This window comes from Pseudophryne corroboree, chromosome 2 (assembly GCF_028390025.1).
Source record: "Pseudophryne corroboree isolate aPseCor3 chromosome 2, aPseCor3.hap2, whole genome shotgun sequence".
Classification (NCBI taxonomy): domain Eukaryota; kingdom Metazoa; phylum Chordata; class Amphibia; order Anura; family Myobatrachidae; genus Pseudophryne; species Pseudophryne corroboree.
The window spans coordinates 460404125-460426696 of record NC_086445.1 but is presented as its reverse complement, the minus strand read 5'-3'; the positions used below and the strand labels follow the sequence as shown (position 1 = coordinate 460426696).

The 22572-nt window shown below is 46.2% G+C and overlaps 1 long non-coding RNA gene across 1 annotated transcript in view; it reads left to right on the top strand.

Moving 5' to 3' along the window:
- Positions 1–35: 35 nt before the first annotated feature.
- LOC135028121 (uncharacterized) overlaps positions 36–22572 on the top strand; it is a 331605-nt gene continuing 309068 nt past the window's right edge. The window contains exon 1 of the long non-coding RNA XR_010224495.1: positions 36–227. This is a non-coding gene — a long non-coding RNA (uncharacterized LOC135028121). The remainder of the gene's footprint in view (positions 228–22572) is intronic.

The following is a 22572-nucleotide window of genomic DNA, read 5'->3' as shown; positions in this document are numbered from 1 at the left end:
CGCTCCGTCGCTCATTACAATATGCGCAAAGAATGGTGCAGGGGCAGGCCGCCCGCCGGCCGCCGTCACTGTCATGCCTGTAGGCAGAGGCTGGAGTGGAGGAGCGGACACAGCAGAGCGGTAGACGTGATGATGTTGGTGCGGATAGCCCGCCGCCCGCCGCCCGCCGCCGTGCTAAAGCTTGAGTCCAGGGACTCCCAAGAAGACGGGAGCTTGTTCTAATTTAGGTATTCTGTAACTGCTGCTGCCGTCAGAGCTCTGGAGTCAGTGTCACACTCACACTGACTCACTGCAGTAGTGTATTGGTACAGTATAAACCTGCCAGCACTAGGGCCATGTTTAAAATTAATATTATTCAGTATGGTGTGGCTTCATACTGATCCACATTGAGTTTAAAATTGTCCCTGCTGCTAGTTTATAATACCAAGAGGAGTGCACCAAACTGACTAATATCAATTTTAAACATGTCCTTGCTGGCTGGGTTATAATACCAATGGTGATCTTGTCTTATTATAAGCCAGCCAACTGGGGCATGTTTAAAATTAATATTATGTATGAGGGGCTGTACCTGGCGTAAGGGGCTCTGCTCTACTGTGGTGTAAATTGTGTAAGGGACTCTAACATGGAATAAGGGGAACTACTGTGCGGTGTCATGTGACTGACGTACAATACTGTGCGGTGTCATGTGACCTGCAGACACTACTGTGCGGTGCAGTGACGTGCGGTGAGGGCACCGACTGGTGAGGCACGGAGGCACCTTCCTCTCCCCCCCCCCCCCCCAACCAAATACAATCTGTGTGAGGAGGGGCGGCCAGGGCAATATGTATCTGGCACTGTGGGGTAATTGTGTATCTGGCACTGTGTATCTGGCACAGGGGGGGGGAGCTGTGGGAGGGCTGTGTGAGGAGGAGAGAGCTTTGTGTGGCACTGGCGCGGCATCATCTTCACCATTTGGGACACACACACACACACACACACACACACACACACACACACACACACACACACACTACACAGCATTGTATATACACATAAACACACACACTTTGTACAGCAGCACCCACATGGGACCAAGCAGCAGGTAGATGAGGGCAGCAGGCGGGCAGACTGTACACAAGTCCCCTGGGAGCCGAAGCAGCAGCGGCCGTGACATAGCAGCAGCGCCTCCGTCACACAGGCAGGAGCAGGGGCTCCGCACTCCCACCGCCTAGGCACATCCATCACCGCTCTTCTGGCTCTTACCTTCAGCAGGGAGAGCTGGTCCAGGGCGAACCGGGGAGGCCCCTTGTCATTCAGCGTATCCACGCCGCCATTCTCGGTCCTCTCCTGTCCAGCAGTAACTTCCGGGTCCCGCCGCCGCTTCTCCCTGCCGCTTATGTGTAATTGGACCAGCGGATCCAGTGCTGGATCCGCTGTCCAATCACATGTGCCTCGCTGGCAGGGGCGTGCTTTCCCTGCCAGCGAGGCACTTGTATAAGTGCCGCATTCCCCTTCATTTCTAATGGGCTTTTACAGCCCAAAGCTTGGCCCCGCCCCCTGCTTTGTCCCCGTTCCCACAGTCTATGGGAGGCACTAGCTATCAGTGCCTCCCAAACTATTTAAACAGATTAAATTGATTATAATAATATAAAGAGCATACATATGACACAGAATATGTGTCTTATGTATCTTCTTTTTATTATTTTAATCATTTTGACAGGGGAGGCACTGCCTCCCCTGAGTGCACGTCCCTGGTGCGGTGTCATGTGACCTGCAGACGCTACTGTGTGGTGTCATGTGACCTGCAGACGCTACTGTGCATTGTAATGTGACCTGCAGACGTTACTGTGCATTGTAATGTGACCTGCAGACGCTACTGTGCATTGTAATGTGACCTGCAGACGCTACTGAGCGTTGTAATGTGACCTGCAGACGTTACTGTGCATTGTAATGTGACCTGCAGACGCTACTGAGCGTTGTAATTAGTGATGAGCGGGTTCGGTTCCTCGGAATCCGAACCCGCCCGAACTTCACCTTTTTTTTACACGGGTCCGAGCGACTCGGATCCTCCCGCCTTGCTCGGTTAACCCGAGCGCGCCCGAACGTCATCATCCCGCTGTCGGATTCTCGCGAGACTCAGATTCTATATAAGGAGCCGCGCGTCGCCGCCATTTTTCACACGTGCATTGAGATTGATAGGGAGAGGACGTGGCTGGCGTCCTCTCCGTTTATTAGAAGAAGAAAAAAACTGAGTGACTTAGTTTTAATTGTGGGGAGGATTGGGGATGGGGAGCAGCTGTTAGGGAGTACAGTGCAGGGTTTTGAGTTTAATCCGTTGTTTCTCTGCCTGAAAAAAAACGCTCCACCATATCTGTGCTCACTCAGTGTGCTGCACTGCTGCATGATATATCTGTGCTGAGTGCACTGCTCACACTGCCTAATTGTGGGGACTGGGGAGCAGTTATAGCAGGAGTACAGTGCACAGTTTTGCTCACAGTGACCACCAGTCCATTATACGTTTGTCTGCCTGAAAAACACTGTGGTGTTTTTTTTTTCTTTCTTCATGCTAGTTTGTTTAGCAGTCTGCTGACAGTGTCCACCAGGTCCGTTATACAGTATATTATATATATAATTAAGCACTAAGCAGCAGTACGGTAGGCCACGGCTGTACCTACCTCTGTGTCGTCAGTGCACTCGTCGTCCATAAGTATAAGTAATACTATACTATCCATCCATCTACATTGTATACCTGTGGTGTTTTTTTTTTTTCTTTCTTCATAGTCATACTAGTTTGTTTAGCAGTCTGCTGACAGTGTCCACCAGGTCCGTTATACAGTATATCATATATATAAGCACTAAGCAGCAGTACGGTAGGCCACGGCTGTACCTACCTCTATGTCGTCACTCGTCGTCCATAAGTATAAGTAATACTATACTATCCATCCATCTACATTGTATACCTGTGGTGTTTTTTTTTTTCTTTCTTCATACTAGTTTAGCAGTCTGCTGACACTGTCCACCAGGTCCGTTATACAGTATAATATCATATATATAAGCACTAAGCAGCAGTACGGTAGGCCACGGCTGTACCTACCTCTGTGTCGTCACTCGTCGTCCATAAGTATAAGTTATACTATACTATCCATCCATCTACATTGTATACCTGTGGTGTTTTTTTTTTCTTTCTTCATACTAGTTTGTTTAGCAGTCTGCTGACAGTGTCCACCAGGTCCGTTATACAGTATATCATATATATAAGCACTAAGCAGCAGTACGGTAGGCCACGGCTGTACCTACCTCTGTGTCGTCAGTGCACTCGTCGTCCATAAGTATAAGTAATACTATACTATCCATCCATCTACATTGTATACCTGTGGTGTTTTTTTTTTTCTTTCTTCATACTAGTTTGTTTAGCAGTCTGCTGACAGTGTCCACCAGGTCCGTTATACAGTATATCATATATATAAGCACTAAGCAGCAGTACGGTAGGCCACGGCTGTACCTACCTCTGTGTCGTCACTCGTCGTCCATAAGTATAAGTAATACTATACTATCCATCCATCTACATTGTATACCTGTGGTGTTTTTTTTTTCTTTCTTCATACTAGTTTAGCAGTCTGCTGACACTGTCCACCAGGTCCGTTATACAGTATAATATCATATATATAAGCACTAAGCAGCAGTACGGTAGGCCACGGCTGTACCTACCTCTGTGTCGTCACTCGTCGTCCATAAGTATAAGTAATACTATACTATCCATCCATCTACATTGTATACCTGTGGTGGCTTTTAGTTGTGCGCAAAATATGGAGAACAAAAATGTGGAGGTTAAAAAAATAGGGAAAGATCAAGATCCACTTCCACCTCGTGCTGAAGCTGCTGCCACTAGTCATGGCCGAGACGATGAAATGCCATCAACGTCGTCTGCCAAGGCCGATGCCCAATGTCATAGTACAGAGCATGTAAAATCCAAAACACAAAAGATCAGTAAAAAAATGACCCAAAAATAAAAATTAAAAGCGTCTGAGGAGAAGCGTAAACTTGCCAATATGCCATTTACGACACGGAGTGGCAAGGAACGGCTGAGGCCCTGGCCTATGTTCATGGCTAGTGGTTCAGCTTCACATGAGGATGGAAGCACTCATCCTCTCGCTAGAAAAAAGAAAAGACTTGCGGCAAAAGCACAGCAAAGAACTGTGCGTTCTTCGAAATCCCAAATCCCAAAGGAGAGTCCAATTGTGTCGGTTGCGATGCCTGACCTTCCCAACACTGGACGGGAAGAGCTTGCGCCTTCCACCATTTGCACGCCCCCTGCAAGTGTTGAAAGGAGCACCCGCAGTCCAGTTCCTGATAGTGAAATTGAAGATGTCAGTGTTGAAGTACACCAAGATGAGGATATGGGTGTTGCTTGGGCTGGGGAGGAAATTGACAAGGAGGATTCTGATGGTGAGGTGGTTTGTTTAAGTCAGGCACCCGGGGAGACACCTGTTGTCCGTGGGAGGAATATGGCCATTGACATGCCTGGTGAAAATACCAAAAAAATCAGCTCTTCAGTGTGGAAGTATTTCAACAGAAATGCGGACAACAGGTGTCAAGCCGTGTGTTGCCTTTGTCAAGCTGTAATAAGTAGGGGTAAGGACGTTAACCACCTCGGAACATCCTCCCTTATACGTCACCTGCAGCGCATTCATAATAAGTCAGTGACAAGTTCAAAAACTTTGGGCGACAGCGGAAGCAGTCCACTGACCAGTAAATCCCTTCCTCTTGTAACCAAGCTTGCGCAAACCACACCACCAACTCCCTCAGTGTCAATTTCCTCCTTACCCAGGAAAGCCAATAGTCCTGCAGGCCATGTCACTGGCAAGTCTGACGAGTCCTCTCCTGCCTGGGATTCCTCCGATGCATCCTTGAGTGTAATGCCTACTGCTGCTGGCGCTGCTGTTGTTGCTGCTGGGAGTCGATCGTCATCCCAGAGGGGAAGTCGGAAGACCACTTGTACTACTTCCAGTAAGCAATTGACTGTCCAACAGTCCTTTGCGAGGAAGATGAAATATCACAGCAGTCATCCTGCTGCAAAGCGGATAACTGAGGCCTTGACAACTATGTTGGTGTTAGACGTGCGTCCGGTATCCGCCGTTAGTTCACAGGGAACTAGACAATTTATTGAGGCAGTGTGCCCCCGTTACCAAATACCATCTAGGTTCCACTTCTCTAGGCAGGCGATACCGAGAATGTACATGGACGTCAGAAAAAGACTCACCAGTGTCCTAAAAAATGCAGTTGTACCCAATGTCCACTTAACCACGGACATGTGGACAAGTGGAGCAGGGCAGGGTCAGGACTATATGACTGTGACAGCCCACTGGGTAGATGTATGGACTCCCGCCGCAAGAACAGCAGCGGCGGCACCAGTAGCAGCATCTCGCAAACGCCAACTCTTTCCTAGGCAGGCTCGCTTTGTATCACCGCTTTCCAGAATACGCACACAGCTGAAAACCTCTTACGGCAACTGAGGAAGATCATCGCAGAATGGCTTACCCCAATTGGACTCTCCTGGGGATTTGTGACATCAGACAACGCCAGCAATATTGTGCGCTCATTACATCTGGGCAAATTCCAGCACGTCCCATGTTTTGCACATACCTTGAATTTGGTGGTGCAGAATTATTTAAAAAACGACAGGGGCGTGCAAGAGATGCTGTCGGTGGCCAGAAGAATTGCGGGCCACTTTCGGCGTGCAGGCACCGCATACAGCAGACTGGAGCACCACCAAAAAAACCTGAACCTGCCCTGCCATCATCTGAAGCAAGAGGTGGTAACGAGGTGGAATTCAACCCTCTATATGCTTCAGAGGATGGAGGAGCAGCAAAAGGCCATTCAAGCCTATACATCTGCCCACGATATAGGCAAAGGAGGTGGAATGCACCTGTCTCAAGCGCAGTGGAGAATGATTTCAACGTTGTGCAAGGTTCTGCTGCCCTTTGAACTTGCCACACGTGAAGTCAGTTCAGACACTGCCAGCCTGAGTCAGGTCATTCCCCTCATCAGGCTTTTGCAGAAGAAGCTGGAGGCATTGAAGGAGGAGCTAAAACAGAGCGATTCCGCTAGGCATGTGGGACTTGTGGATGGAGCCCTTCATTCGCTTAACCAGGATTCACGTGTAGTCAATCTGTTGAAATCAGAGCACTACATTTTGGCCACCGTGCTCGATCCTAGATTTAAAACCTACGTTGGATCTCTCTTTCCGGCAGACACAAGTCTGCAGGGGTTCAAAGAACTGCTGGTGAGAAAATTGTCAAGTCAAGCGGAACGCGACCTGTCAACATCTCCTCCTTCACATTCTCCCGCAACTGGGGGTGCGAGGAAAAGGCTACGAATTCCGAGCCCACCCGCTGGCGGTGATGCAGGGCAGTCTGTAGCGACTGCTGATGCTGACATCTGGTCCGGACTGAAGGACCTGCCAACGATTACTGACATGTCGTCTACTGTCACTGCATATGATTCTCTCACCATTGAAAGAATGGTGGAGGATTATATGAGTGACCGCATCCAAGTAGGCACGTCAGACAGTCCGTACATATACTGGCAGGGAAAAGAGGCAATTTGGAGGCCCTTGCACAAACTGGCTTTATTCTACCTAAGTTGCCCTCCCTCCAGTGTGTACTCCGAAAGAGTGTTTAGTGCCGCCGCTCACCTTGTCAGCAATCGGCGTACGAGGTTACTTCCAGAAAATGTGGAGAAGATGATGTTCATCAAAATGAATTATAATCAATTACTCCGTGGAGACATTCACCAGCAGCAATTGCCTCCAGAAAGTACACGGGGATCTGAGATGGTGGATTCCAGTGGGGACGAATTAATAATCTGTGAGGAGGGGGATGTACACAGTGAAAGGGGTGAGGAATCGGATGATGATGATGAGGTGGACATCTTGCCTCTGTAGAGCCAGTTTGTGCAAGGAGAGATTGATTGCTTATTTTTTGGTGGGGGCCCAAACCAACCAGTCATTTCAGTCACAGTCGTGTGGCAGACCCTGTCGCTGAAATGATGGGTTGGTTAAAGTGTGCATGTCCTGTTTATACAACATAAGGGTGGGTGGGAGGGCCCAAGGACAATTCCATCTTGCACCTCTTTTTTCTTTCATTTTTCTTTGCGTCATGTGCTGTTTGGGGAGTATTTTTTGGAAGGGCCATCCTGCCTGACACTGCAGTGCCACTCCTAGATGGGCTAGGTGTTTGTGTCGGCCACTAGGGTCGCTTAGCTTACTCACACAGCTACCTCATTGCGCCTCTTTTTTTCTTTGCGTCATGTGCTGTTTGGGGAGTATTTTTTGGAAGGGCCATCCTGCCTGACACTGCAGTGCCACTCCTAGATGGGCCAGGTGTTTGTGTCGGCCACTTGTGTCGCTTAGCTTAGCCATCCAGCGACCTCGGTGCAAATTTTAGGACTAAAAATAATATTGTGAGGTGTGAGGTGTTCAGAATAGACTGAAAATGAGTGGAAATTATGGTTATTGAGGTTAATAATACTATGGGATCAAAATGACCCCCAAATTCTATGATTTAAGCTGTTTTTTAGGGTTTTTTGAAAAAAACACCCGAATCCAAAACACACCGAATCCGACAAAAAAATTCGGTGAGGTTTTGCCAAAACGCGTTCGAACCCAAAACACGGCCATGGAACCGAACCCAAAACCAAAACACAAAACCCGAAAAATTTCAGGTGCACATCCCTAGTTGTAATGTGACCTGCAGACGTTACTGTGCATTGTAATGTGACCTGCAGACGCTACTGTGCGTTGTAATGTGACCTGCAGACGCTACTGTGCAGTATCATGTGACTGACGTACACTACTTTGCAGTGTAATGTGACTGACGTACACTACTGTGCGTTGTAATGTGACCTGCAGACACTACTGTGCGTTGTAATGTGACCTGGAGACGCTACTGTGCGTTGTAATGTGACCTGCAGACACTATTGGGGGTAATTCCAAGTTGATCGCAGCAGGAATTTTGTTAGCAGTTGGGCAAAACCATGTGCACTGCAGGGGAGGCAGATTTAACATGTGCAGAGAGAGTTAGATTTGGGTGTGGTGTGTTCAATCTGCAATCTAATTTGCAGTGTAAAAATAAAGCAGCCAGTATTTACCCTGCACAGAAATAAAATAACCCACCCAAATCTAACTCTCTTTACACATGTTATATCTGCCTCCCCTGCAGTGCACATGGTTTTGCCCAACTGCTAACAAAATTTCTGCTGCGATCAACTTGGAATTACCCCCATTGTGCGGTGTAATTAAAATGGTACTATTCTGTGGCCACACTCTTTCCCCGTGAATAAGGAGTCCCTTACTTTTTACGCGCGCCTTCGGCGTGCTCTATTCCTATTTTAGACTGGGGGGGCGCCAAAATCTACATTCGTTTACCAAAAAATGTAGGCTTGGGCCGGCCCTGGACATCATGTTTCTATATCTTTCAAAGTGCATTTCATGAAATAAAATAATTTGTTTTTAACATCAATTGTTTTTGATCATTTACTGTTTAGAAACAGTATATGGTCACATTATTATGACCACCAGCTAATAGCAAGAGTAACCACCGTGTGCAGAATGGACAGCAGCTAGATGTTCGCTACACTGTCGTTTTAGACATGTCTGGTAGCCACCAGGTTAATTTTGATGGCGGGCTGCTCCACTGTAGCATGTCAGTCAGCCCTCACGCACCTTCGTAGCCAACCTTCACCTCTCACATCAATTGCAGCTGGTGCTCTGCAGTTTCCACATCAGTTATTCGCAAGGGTGCCATTTGTCCATTCACAATAACCTTCACCACAGCAGCACGTGAGCAGTTCACAAACTGCGCTGTTTCAGAAATACTGTCACCCTTGGCCAAAAGCTGATAATCATCCCTATTTGCAACTTGGATACATTTCCTTTTACCCATGACAGCAACGAGTAATATCACACACCTTATAAACCCACCAAGCCAGCGCACGACACGTAACGTACTTCATGGACTACGCGCTGCTGACGTCAAATGAAGGAGGTGGTCATAATAATGTGACTCGACCATGTAGCTTACTTTCAGGTGAGTAAAGGGATTAGTTCCGCCATATACATCTGTAAGCTGTATACAATCATGTATACATTCATGTAATACAGTACATTCATCTGTTGTCAGTTCTGAACAGTCCTGTCTATGTGGCTTTGCCTATTGTGTGCCTATGCTGAGGTAACGATCACTGTTCATACTACCTAGGTCTGTCTGAAAGGAATGCAGTTAATATGCCAGTGGTCGGGATCCCGGCGGTCAGGAGACCGATGCTGAAATCCCGACCGCTGACAATGCCTCCAGCTGGAATGCCAGCTAACAGGGGCTATTCCCACTCGTGGGTGCCCACTGCGCTCGCCCTCAATGCCGGCATTCGCTATGCTGACCTCCAGGATCCCGACCACTGGCATATCAGTCCCAACTCATCTGAAACTACTGACTGGGACTGACTGGGAACAGTCAAAGCTTTTAGCCTGTTGGTGCCTTGGATCAAGAGCCAGCTCTACACCCCGATGTAATTCCCTGTGGAATCACAGTGTACCCCGCTGCAGAAATGGTTTTTCTGTAGAGAATATGTGAAATGTATTAAACCCAAGGGGGGCTCCTACCTTTTTTAGGCAAGGGGTGCTGCCGCCACCCATGCTAAGGAGGAGAGCCCCGTGTCCCAGCACATAGATAATGGAGATGATAGGCACCGGTCCTTGCACTCAAGCGGCGGCTTGGATGCGCAGCAAACCCCTGATCTCTACGGACTGCATCGGCTGCAGGACATTTTTGAAGACTGGTCAACAGTAAACAATGTAACCAACAAAAACTGGTCACATTTTTGTTCTGTTGCAGTTTAGAAAACACGCAAACATATAAATATTTGGTATGGGCTGAAACATCTTTTTCTTGTGCACCAGTTTTCCTCACTGACTGTTTGAGATAGGGATCAAGCATGTATATATAACCATACATGTTGTGGCAAGAATCTGTTTGATTCACACTAAGACAGGGCCTGGCAGAGCAGCTCCACCTCCCGGCGCACTGTTCAGCTGCTCAGCACACTGAAACGTCCCGGGCGAGTAGCTTCACCTCCCGGCGTTCTGCTCAGCTGCTCAGCACACTGAAACGTCCCGGGCGAGTAGCTCCACCTCCCGGCGTTCTGCTCAGCTGCCAGGCACATTGAGACAGGGGCTGGCCAAACAGCTCTACCTCCTGCTGCTATGCCACCGGCTTACAGAGATATGGTGGTATGCTGCTAGGCCAATAAAATGCCAGGACTGTTTGAGCCAGTCCTGGCATTTGAGCCACAGTCTGTCCCTAATCCACAGTGTACTAAGGACTGGAGGATTTTTGCTGGACTTGACACGGGGAACCGTATACTCAAGCAGGGTGCAGGAAAATCCTACAGAACTCTGTGAAGTGGTGAGATTTAGCTGCTGGCTTGACTGGAGGAACTAACCTATTCCATAAACTCATATTCAATTGTTCTTTCCCTGCTAATTTGGGGGGTAATTCTGAGTTGATCGCAGCAGCAAGTTTGTTAGCAATTGGGCAAAACCATGTGCACTGCAGGGGGGCCAGATATAACATTTGCAGAGAGAGTTAGATTTGAATGGGTTATTTTGTTTCTGTGCAGGGTAAATACTGGCTGCTTTATTTTTACACTGCAAATTAGATTGCAGATTGAACACACCACACCTAAATCTAAAGGTGGCCATCCACTACACAGACTTGTCTGAACTGCAGATAGCATCAGATTTCTCTTGAACTCTCCCGGGAATTGGATCAAACCCTGGCTTTAATTTTCATTACATTCACTTCAGATATATTTGATGCAATATATCATGTGCCAGATCGCATCAGATATATCTGATGCACACATGCTACATGTGATTGATCGGATTCTGCTGCTACCGCTGTTCCCACTCTTGGTGGGTGGGAGTGGTCAGGGAGATGCCAGTCAAGTGACGCTTCAGATGAATCTGATCAGATACATCTGAAGTAAAAAAAAAAACAATCCGATGTGCACCTGTTTTCTTCAGATTCAGATAAATAGTTGGGGCAGCCTCAGAGATCTGTAGTTCAGACAAATCTGACACGGGAGTGAGCATTGGATCTGAAGAGCCATCCAATGTGACACTTTTCTTCAGATATGACGGTCAGATGCATCAAAATCTGAAGAAAACTGCCCAAATCTGACTAGTGGATGGGGGCCTTAACTCTCTCTGCACATGTTAAATCTGCCTCCCCTGCAGTGCACATGGTTTTGCCCAACTGCTAACAAAATTCCTGCTGCGATCAACTTGGAATTACCCCCTTGGTCCATGCTAGTTGACTGCATATTTATTACTGGCTATAAGGCTTTTGAAGGGAGATGGTCAGAGGTCTCCACTAAGTGCTGTAACCCGGATAAATAGAGCAAATGTATTATTTATGAGAAAGGAGATTAAGTAAAACTCATATTTATAGTTAAAATCCCCTGTAACCCAAGTTACATCACATGGGCTGATTGGATAAAGTATATATGATAGACACACATGACCTTTATGCATTTGTTTATAATTACCCATGATTTCTGAGTGATTTGATTTATGATTAGTAATTCCCTCAAATTTTGCTAAACAGCCTGTTATAGTTGTGGATGACACCAGCATTTTAGTTAGACTGTGATCAGACACTTTCCCTGTTTATTGTTCATAAGCATAAAAAAGGTTGTTGAAGAAAGCAGCTCCCATTTCTGCAGACCCGCAACCTGTAGTGTCCTATGGCCCATGGAATTAAGTAATGGCCAATTTTGTTAGTTTGTTACTACAGGTTGAGTATCCCATATCCAAATATTCCGAAATATGGAATATTCCAAAATACGGATTATTTTGAGTGAGAGTGAGATAGTGAAACCTTTGTTTTCTGATGGATCAATGGGGGTAATTCCAAGTTGATCGCAGCAGGAAATATTTTAGCAGTTGGGCAAAACCATGTGCACTGCAGGGGAGGCAGATTTAACATGTGCAGAGTGAGTTAGATTTGGGTGTGGTGTGTTCAATCTGCAATCTAATTTGCAGTGTAAAAATAAAGCAGCCAGTATTTACCCAGCACAGAAACAAAATAACCCACGCAAATCTAACTCTCTCTACACATGTTATATCTGCCTCCCCTGCAGTGCACATGGTTTTGCCCAATTGCTAACAAAATTCCTGCTGCGATCAACTTGGAATTACCCCCAATGTACACAGACTTTGTTATACACTAAGTTATTAAAAATATTGTATTAAATGACCTTCAGGCTGTGTGAATAAGGTGTATATGAAACAAATTAATTGTGTGAATGTACACACACTTTGTTTAATGCACAAAGTTATTCAAAATATTGTCTAAAATGACCTTCAGGCTGTGTGTATGAGGTGTATATGAAACATAAATGCATTCTGTGCTTAGACTTGGGTCCCATCACCATGATATCTCATTATGGTATACAATTATTCCAAAATACGGAAAAATCCGATATCCAAAATACTTCTGGTCCAAAGCATTTTGGATAAGGGATACTCAACCTGTATCGATACTCACATAATGTTATGTTTTTATTTAAAATACATTTGTAATATACACACATACATAGCATCAGATTCTGTATATATGCCATTTTTATGTTTGTTCTTCATTGCAATAAACCCACTACCCACTTTCCCTAAATTGAATGGAGTGGATGTGAGAATAGGGAGCACGTATATGGAGTTTTAGGCAGGATTACATTGTCTAGCCTAATCATATTTTATTAGTTTAATTGTAAAATACAGCAGATGATTAGCAATAACCTGAACACAAGATCATTTTCGATGTTTTTTCATATGTGTAATAATCCTTCTAGTTGGGACTTGTAAGTAGTGATGTGCACCGGACATTTTTCGGGTTTTGTGTTTTGGTTTTGGATTCGGTTCCGCGGCCGTGTTTTGGATTCGGACGCGTTTTGGCAAAACCTCACCGAAATTTTTTTGTTGGATTCGGGTGTTTTTTTCAAAAAACCCTAAAAAACAGCTTAAATCATAGAATTTTGGGGTCATTTTGATCCCATAGTATTATTAACCTCAATAACCATAATTTCCACTCATTTCCAGTCTATTCTGAACACCTCACACCTCACAATATTATTTTTAGTCCTAAGATTTGCACCGAGGTCGCTGGATGGCTAAGCTAAGCAACACAAGTGGCCGACACAAACACCTGGCCCATCTAGGAGTGGCACTGCAGTGTCAGGCATGATGGCACTTCAAAAAAAATACTCCCCAAACAGCACATGATGCAAAGAAAAAAAGAGGCGCACCAAGGTCGCTGTGTGACTAAGCTAAGCGACACAAGTGGCCGACACAAAGACCTGGCCCATCTAGGAGTGGCACTGCAGTGTCAGGCAGGATGGCACTTCAAAAAAATTGTCCCCAAACAGCACATGATGCAAAGAAAAATGAAAGAAAAAAGAGGTGCAAGATGGAATTGTCCTTGGGTCCTCCCACCCACCCTTATGTTGTATAAACAGGACATGCACACTTTAACGAACCCATCATTTCAGCGACAGGGTCTGCCACACGACTGTGACTGAAATGACTGGTTGGTTTGGGCCCCCACCAAAAAAAGAAGCAATCAATCTCTGCTTGCACAAACTGGCTCTACAGAGGCAAGATGTCCACCTCATCATCATCCTCCGATTCCTCACCCCTTTCACTGTGTACATCCCCCTCCTCACAGATTATTAATTCGTCCCCACTGGAATCCACCATCTCAGGTCCCTGTGTACTTTGTGGAGGCAATTGCTGCTGGTGAATGTCTCCACGGAGGAATTGATTATAATTCATTTTGATGAACATCATCTTCTCCACATTTTCTGGAAGTAACCTCGTACGCCGATTGCAGCAGCGCCAGCAGCAGTAGGCGTTACACTCAAAGATGAGCGGCTGCACTAAACACTCTTTCGGAGTACACACTGGAGGGAGGGCAACTTAGGTAGAATAAAGCCAGTTTGTGCAAGGGCCTCCAAATTGCCTCTTTTTCCTGCCAGTATACGAACGGACTGTCTGACGTGCCTACTTGGATGCGGTCACTCATATAATCCTCCACCATTCTTTCAATGGTGAGAGAATCATATGAAGTGACAGTAGACGACATGTCAGTAATCGTTGGCAGGTCCTTCAGTCCGGACCAGATGTCAGCACTCGCTCCAGACTGCCCAGCATCACCGCCAGCGGGTGGGCTCGGAATTCTTAGCCTTTTCCTCGCACCCCCAGTTGCGGGAGAATGTGAAGGAGGAGATGTTGGCGGGTCACGTTCCGCTTGACTTGACAATTTTCTCACCAGCAGGTCTTTGAACCTCTGCAGACTTGTGTCTGCCGGAAAAAGAGATACAACGTAGGTTTTAAATCTTGATACTCCGTGTCGTAAATGGCACATTGGCAAGTTTACGCTTCTCCTCAGACGATTTTGATTTAGATTTTTGGGTCATTTTACTGAGCTTTATTTTTTTGGATTTTACATGCTCTCTACTATGACATTGGGCATCGGCCTTGGCAGACGACGTTGATGGCATTTCATCGTCTCGGCCATGATTAGTGGCAGCAGCTTCAGCACGAGGTGGAAGTGGATCTTGATCTTTCCCTATATTACCCTTCACATTTTTGTTCTCAATTTTTTAATGTGTGGAATTATATGCCAGTAATATCAATAGCAATGGCCTACTACTATATATACTGCGCACAACTGAAATGCACCACAGGTATGGATGGATAGTATACTTGATGACACAGAGGTAGGTAGAGCAGTGGCCTACTGTACCGTACTGCTATATATTATACACTGGTGGTCAGCAAACTGTGCAAAACTGAAATGCACCACAGGTATGGATGGATAGTATATTTGACGACACAGAGGTAGGTAGAGCAGTGGCCTTCTGTACCGTACTGCTATATATTATATATACTGGTGGTCAGCAAACTGTGCAAAACTGAAATGCACCACAGGTATGGATAGGATAGTATACTTGACGACACAGAGGTAGAGCAGTGGGCTTCTGTACCGTACTGCTATATATATAGTTATACTGGTGGTCAGCAAAATTCTGCACTGTCCTCCTACTATATACTACAATGCAGCACAGATATGGAGCGTTTTTCAGGCAGAGAATGTATAATACTGGTGGTCACTGGTCAGCAAAACTCTGCACTGTCCTCCTACTATATAATATTGCTGGTCCCCAGTCCCCACAATAAAGCAATTAGCACACTGAGAACAGATATTTGCAGCACACTGAGCACAGATATGGAGCGTTTTTCAGGCAGAGAACGTATAATACTGGTGGTCACTGGTCAGCAAAACTCTGCACTGTCCTCCTACTATATAATACTGCTGGTCCCCAGTCCCCACAATAAAGCAATTAGCACACTAAGCACAGATATTTGCAGCACACTGAGCACAGATATGGAGCGTTTTTCAGGCAGAGAACATAGATATTTGCACTTGCAGCACACTGAGCACAGATATTTGCAGCACACTGAGCACAGATATTTGCAGCCCACTGAACATAAAAACTGAGAGGACGCCAGCCACGTCCTCTCACGATCATCTCCAATGCACGAGTGAAAAATGGCGGCGACGTGCAGCTCCTTATATAGAATACGAATCTCGTGAGAATCTGACCGCGGGATGATGACGTTCGGGCGCGCTCGGGTTAACCGAGCAAGGCGGGAGGATCCGAGTTGCTCGGACCCGTGGAAAAAAAGGGGAAGTTCGGGCAGGTTCGGATCCAGAGGATCCGAACCCGCTCATCACTAGTTTTTTGTAAAAAAACACCCGAATCCGACAAAAAATTTTCAGGGAGGTTTTGCCAAAACGCGTCCGAATCCAAAACACGGCCACGGAACCGAATCCAAAACCAAAACACAAAACCCGAAAAATTTCCAGTGCACATCACTACTTTTTTCAAAAAATCATCCAGATCCAAAACCAAAACCCGAAAGGGTTGTTTTGGCGAAACCAAGCCAAAACCAACACACGAAAGTGGAATTAGAATCAAAACCAAAACACAAAACAAAAGTGCCAGCCACACATCTCTAATTACAATGTAAGCAGTTACTGCTGGGTTTTCAAACATTGGGGCCATTGTGATATCAGCAGTTACTACTGGGTTGCCCAGCAATAGGGCCTTTTACTTGTCAGCAGTGACTGCTGGGTAACCCGATAAGTGATGTCAGCAGTCACTGCTGGATAAATTAGCAATAGGACCATTACAATGTAAGCGCTTACTGCTGGGTTTTCAAACAATGGGGCCATTGTGATATCAGCAGTTACTACTGGTTTGCCTAGCCATAGGGCCTTTGATTTGTCAGCAGTTTCTGCTGCCTAATCAAGCACTCATACCTTTGTGATGTCAGCAGTTACTGTTTGGTAAAAATGTAGCAAAGTGCACCTATATAAAACCAAGTAGGCTTAGAAATAATAAATTAATATCTATAGCTCCTTAATAGAGGTAAGTATTGCCTGCTTCTCCAGTGCAAGGACGCAGGTTGCTTTCCCTATCATACCCTAACTGCTGCTGTTCATCCTCCCAGTATTCTACTGTACCTCTGTGTACTCCGGGTATGGGCAGTGTTGCGGCTAGTGCCCAGGCCTTTACAATTGTCTGGCTGTATTGCAGATGTATAGGCATGCAGTCTGACCTCCTGACCTCCTTTACAAAGTATATTCATGTCAGGAGCCGCCGCAGCCTGTGACTTCCGCAGCTTGCAAACTTTTGGTCCCCGGCTGCCAGCTCCTTGGCAATCGGGGACGCTAGCCAGTGCGACGGCCAGGGTTGCTATAGAGACCTGTGGAACGTGCAGCAGGACAGCTGCACAGAGTATGCAATTAAGGGAGGCTTGGTGATTGGCTTGTGCTCCCTATATATCCTGTGTCTGCCTCTCATTCCTTGCTAGTCATAGTTCCTGGCGGCAGAGAGAGCCCTTGTCTCTTGGTTCTAGCACTAGCCTTTGTCTGGCTACCTCATTATCGTCCTCTGCAGAATTCCTGTGTCCAGTTCTGTGTCTTGTAGTTTTTTAATTATCTTTGCTAACACCACCTTTCGTCTATTTACTATACAGTTTTGTGTTTTCTTTGTGATCTATTTCTTCTGCATATCTTTAGTACTCCCACTGACAGTGGGAGTTTTTTAATTATCTTTGCTAACACCACCTTTCGTCTATTTACTATACAGTTTTGTGTTTTCTTTGTGATCTATTTCTTCTGCATATCTTTAGTACTCCCACTGACAGTAACGCCACCTGTTGGTTCAGAGCTTTCAGTGTTTTCATGTTCTCATTTCTTCTTAATACTTCAGCCTGTATTACACCTGTCTTGTCTTGTTTGGGACACTCCTGTCTTATATCCTTGGCTCTCCTCACAGTTTTCCTGACACTGTCATGTCATTCTCTTTTTCTTGTCTTATAATCTTTGTGCTACTCCTCTCCTCTTTGGGGTCTTTATTCCTATCGGCTTTGAATTAGTTCATTTGGGGTTAAGCTCGTACTATCACCAGTGGCATCCCAATACTTGAAGGCACATTGGCCTTATGGGAAAAAGCCCTGCAGGTGAGTTCTAAAAGTCTTAACCCGGGGTATACAAGGGTCACTGCCCAGAAGATCTCCAGAAGCCTCAGCCTCCTTGGAAAGAAGATTCATCAGTCGTAACTAGAGATGAGTGAGTTCGGTTCTCAGAGAACCGAACCCTACCGGACTTTGCCTTCCAAGTTCAGTTCCGAGCCAGGCTCGGGTTTTTCCGCCTGACTTGGAAACCCGAACATGGCAAAATGTCATCATCCCGCTGTCGGATTCTCGCGGGATTTGAAATCCATATAAGGAGCCGCACGTTGCTGCCATTTTCACTCCAGTCTTGGAGAGTGTATTGAGAGGACATGTCCACAGTGTTCAGTGTCTGTGTAGGGGTTGGAAAGTGGAGTGGCGAGTCTTGTGCTGTGTTGTGCTGCTCAGTCCTGTTCAGTGTAGTCAGTGTATTATACTGCATCAGTCCAGCCAGTCAAAGTGTTTGTGTCCTTTCCTGCCAGTGTAGCTGTATAAAGTGGTGCTATGTTGTGCTGCCCAGTCCAGTGTAGTCAGTGTATTGTGTTGCATCAGTCCAGCCAGTCACAGTGTTGGTGTTCTCTGCTGCCATATATCCAGTGTAGCTGTATAAAGTGGTGCTGTGTTGTGCTGTCCAGTCCAGTGTAGTCAGTGTATTGTGCTGTATCAGTCCAGCCAGTCAGAGTGTTGGTGTTCTCTGCTGCCATATATCCAGAGTAGCTGTATAAAGTGTTGTTGTGTTGTGCTGCATCAGACCAGTGGTAGCGTCCTGTTCATCAGTCATTCCAGTGACGATATATGCTGCTGCTATATGTCCACTGCTGCTGTATAATAATAATAATAACAACAACCACAAGTCCCTTATAGTGTTGTTGTGTTGTTCTGCATCAGACCAGAGGCAGTGTCCTGTTTATTAGTCATTCCAGTGACGATATATGCTGCTGCTATATGTCCACTGCTGCCGTATAATAATAATAACAACAACAACTACAAGTCCCTTACAGTGTTGTTGTGTTGTGCTACATCAGACCAGTGGTAGTGTCCTGTCCATCAGTCATTCAAGTTACGATATACGCTGCTGCTATATGTCCACTGTTGACGTATAATAATAATAACAACAACCACAAGTCCATTACAGTGTTGTTGTGTTGTGCTACATCAGACCAGTGGTAGTGTCCTGTCCATCAGTCATTCAAGTTACGATATACGCTGCTGCTATATGTCCACTGCTGCCGTATAATAATAATAACAACAACAACTACAAGTCCCTTACAGTGTTGTTGTGTTGTGCTACATCAGACCAGTGGTAGTGTCCTGTCCATCAGTCATTCAAGTTACGATATACGCTGCTGCTATATGTCCACTGCTGCCGTATAATAATAATAACAACAACAACAACTACAAGTCCCTTACAGTGTTGTTGTGTTGTGCTACATCAGACCAGTGGTAGTGTCCTGTCCATCAGTCATTCAAGTTACGATATACGCTGCTGCTATATGTCCACTGTTGACGTATAATAATAATAACAACAACCACAAGTCCATTACAATGTTGTTGTGTTGTGCTGCATAAGACCAGTGGTAGTGTCCAGTGTCATCAGTCATTCCAGTGACGATATACGCTGCTGCTATATGTCCACTGCTGCCGTATAATAATAACAACAACCACAAGTCTCTTACAGTGTTGTTGTGTTGTGCTGCATCAGACCTGTGGTAGTGTCCTGTCCATCAGTAATTCCAGTCATTCTTGTGCCGCATATTGTCTTATATAACTCCAAAAAAATAATGGAGAACAAAAATTTTGAGGATAAAATAGGGAAAGATCAAGAAGAACCACTTCCTCCTAGTGCTGAAGCTGCTGCCACTAGCCATGACATAGATGATGAAATGCCATCAACGTTGTATGCCAAGGCCGATGCCCAATGTGATAGTAGAGGGCATGTAAAATCCAAAAAGCCAAAGTTCAGTAAAAAGAACCAAAAAAAGTAAACTAAATCGTCTGAGGAGAAACATAAACTTGCCAATATGCCATTTACGACACGGAGTGGCAAGGAACGGCTGAGGCCCTGGCTTGATATATTACTGGCATAAAATTCCACACATTAAAAAATTGAGAACAAAAATGTGAAGGGTAATATAGGGAAAGATCAAGATCCACTTCCACCTCGTGCTGAAGCTGCTGCCACTAGTCATGGCCGAGACGATGAAATGCCATCAACGTCGTCTGCCAAGGCCGATGCCCAATGTCATAGTAGAGAGCACGTAAAATCAAAAAAAATAAAGCTCAGTAAAATGACCCAAAAATCTAAATCAAAATCGTCTGAGGAGAAGCGTAAACTTGCCAATGTGCCATTTACGACACGGAGTGGCAAGGAACGGCTGAGGGCCTGGCTTATGTTCATGGCTAGTGGTTCAGCTTCACATGACAATGGAAGCCTTCATCCTAACGCTAGAAAAATTAAAAGAGTTAAGCTGGAAAGAGCACAGAAAAGAACTGTGCGTTCTGAAATGGTATCACAAATCCCCAAGGAGAGACCAAGTGTGTCGGCGGTTGCGATGCCTGACCTTCCCAACACTGGACGGGAAGAGGTGGCTCCTTCCACCATTTGTACGCCCCCTGCAAGTGCTGGAAGGAGCACCCACAGTCCAGTTTCTGATATTGAAATTGAAGATGTCATTGTTGAAGTACACCAGGATGAGAATATGGGTGTTGCTGGCGCTGAGGAGGAAGATAACGTTGAGGATTCTGATGGTGATGTGGTCTGTTTAAGTCAGGCACCAGGGAAGACACCTTTTGTCCTTAGGATGAAGAAGCCCATTGTGATGCCTGGGCAAACTACCAAAAAAGCCACCTCTTCGGTGTGGAATTATTTCTCCACAAATCCGGACAACAGGTGTCAAGCCATCTGTTGCCTCTATCAATCTGTAATAAGTAGAGGTAAGGATGTTAACCACCTAGGAACATCCTCCCTTATATGACACCTGCTGCGCATTCATCAGAAGTCAGTGTCAAGTTGTGAAACTTTGGGTAAGAGCGTAAGCAGTCCACGTAAGCAGTCCACTGACACCTAAATCCCTTCTTCCTCCTGTACCCAAACATCTGCAAGCCACACCACCAACTCCCTCAACGTCAACTTCCTCCTCAGTCAGGAACGTCAGTAGTCCTGCAGGCCATGTTACTGTCAAGACTGAGGAGTCATCTCCTAACCGGGATTCCTCCTTAGGATCCTTGAGTGGTACACCTGCTGTTTCTGCCACTGCTGTTGTTGCTGCTGGGAGTCGATCGTCATCCCAGAGGGGAAGTCGGAAGACCACTTGTACTACTTCCAGTAAGCAATTGACTGTCCAACAGTCCTTTGTGACGAAGATGAAATATGACAGCAGTCATCCTTTTGCAAAACGGATAAATGAGGCCTTGACAGCTATGTTGGTGTTAGACGTGCTTCCGGTATCCACCATTAGTTCAGTGGGACTTAGAGAATTGTTTTAGGTACTGTGTCCCCGGTATCAAATCCCATCTAAGTTCCACTTCTCTAGGCAGGCGATACTGAGAACCTACACAGACGTCAGAAAAAGAGTCACCAGTGTCCTACAAAATGCAGTTGTATTCAGTGTCCACTTAACCACGGACATGTGGACAAGTGGAACAGGGCAGACTAAGGACTATATGACTGTTACAGCCCACTGGGTAGATGTATGGCCTCCCGCAGCAACAACAGCGGTGGCACCAGTAGCAGCATCTCGCAAACGCCAACTTGTTCCTAGGCAGGCTACGCTATGTATCACCACTTTCCTTAAGAGGCACACAGCTGACAACCTCTTATGGAAACTGAGGAACATCATCGCAGAATGGCTTACCCCAATTGGACTCTCCTGGGTATTTGTGATATCGGACAGTGCCACCAATATTGTGCGTGCATTACAACTGGGCAAATTCCAGCATGTCCCATGTTTTTTGCACATACAATTAATTTGGTGGTGCAGAATTTTTTTTAAAAAATGACGGGTGTGCAGGAGATGCTGTCTTTGGCCCGAAAAATCTCGGACCACTTATGGCATTCTGCCACCGCGTGCCGAAGACTGGAGCGCCAGCAAACACTCCTGAACCTGCCCTGCCATCAACTGAAGCAAGAGGTGGTAGCGACTAGCGAGGTGGAATTCAACCCTCTATATGCTTCCGAGGATGGAGGAGCAGCAAAAGGCCATTCAAGCCTATACATCCACCTATGATATAGGCAAAGGAGGGGTAATGCACCTGACTCAAGCGCAGTGGAGAATGATTTCCATCTTGTGCAAGGTTCTCCAACCCTTCGAACTTGCCACACGTGTGTCACGATCCGGGTATCTGGACGCCATCACCTGCCGTTTAGGTGTCTTCTGAGACTGGCCCAGCGTTCCAAGTCCGGATCTCATCTGTGTCAACACTCTGCACATCCCTCCTGTCATTCTGAGACACTACCACAGCGGCGCCATGTTTGAAACCAACATGGCGTCTCCCATCCTCTGCGGCCTCCGCCGCCGTTACTGTGTTATTGCTGCAGGTTCTCAGAATCGTGTATCATGCCTGCCGCGGTCTCTACTGCCCTCCAAGTGTCTCAGCATATAACAGTCATCTGGCGTCTCCTGTCCTCCGCGGCCGGTGCCGCCATTATCACTATGTTTGCACATTTCATTTCAAACTAGTTTTCCCTCCAGGTTCCAGCATGGGCGCAGCCATGTTGGATTTGATCACATGCTCCAATTCCTCCAATCCATCATCTCTGGAATCTGCATAATTGCCTAGCCAATGCCTGCATAGCAGCAGGTATAAGTATCCTGTGTCTAGGCCAGATAGATGTCAGTGCTTTGAATGTCATACCTTGTTCCAGTCTCTCTCTCCTGTGGCTTGTTTCTCCAGGTTCCAGTTCCTGTCTCCAGCATCCACAAAGAGACCCGCACCTGCTTTCCATCTTGCAGTGCAGC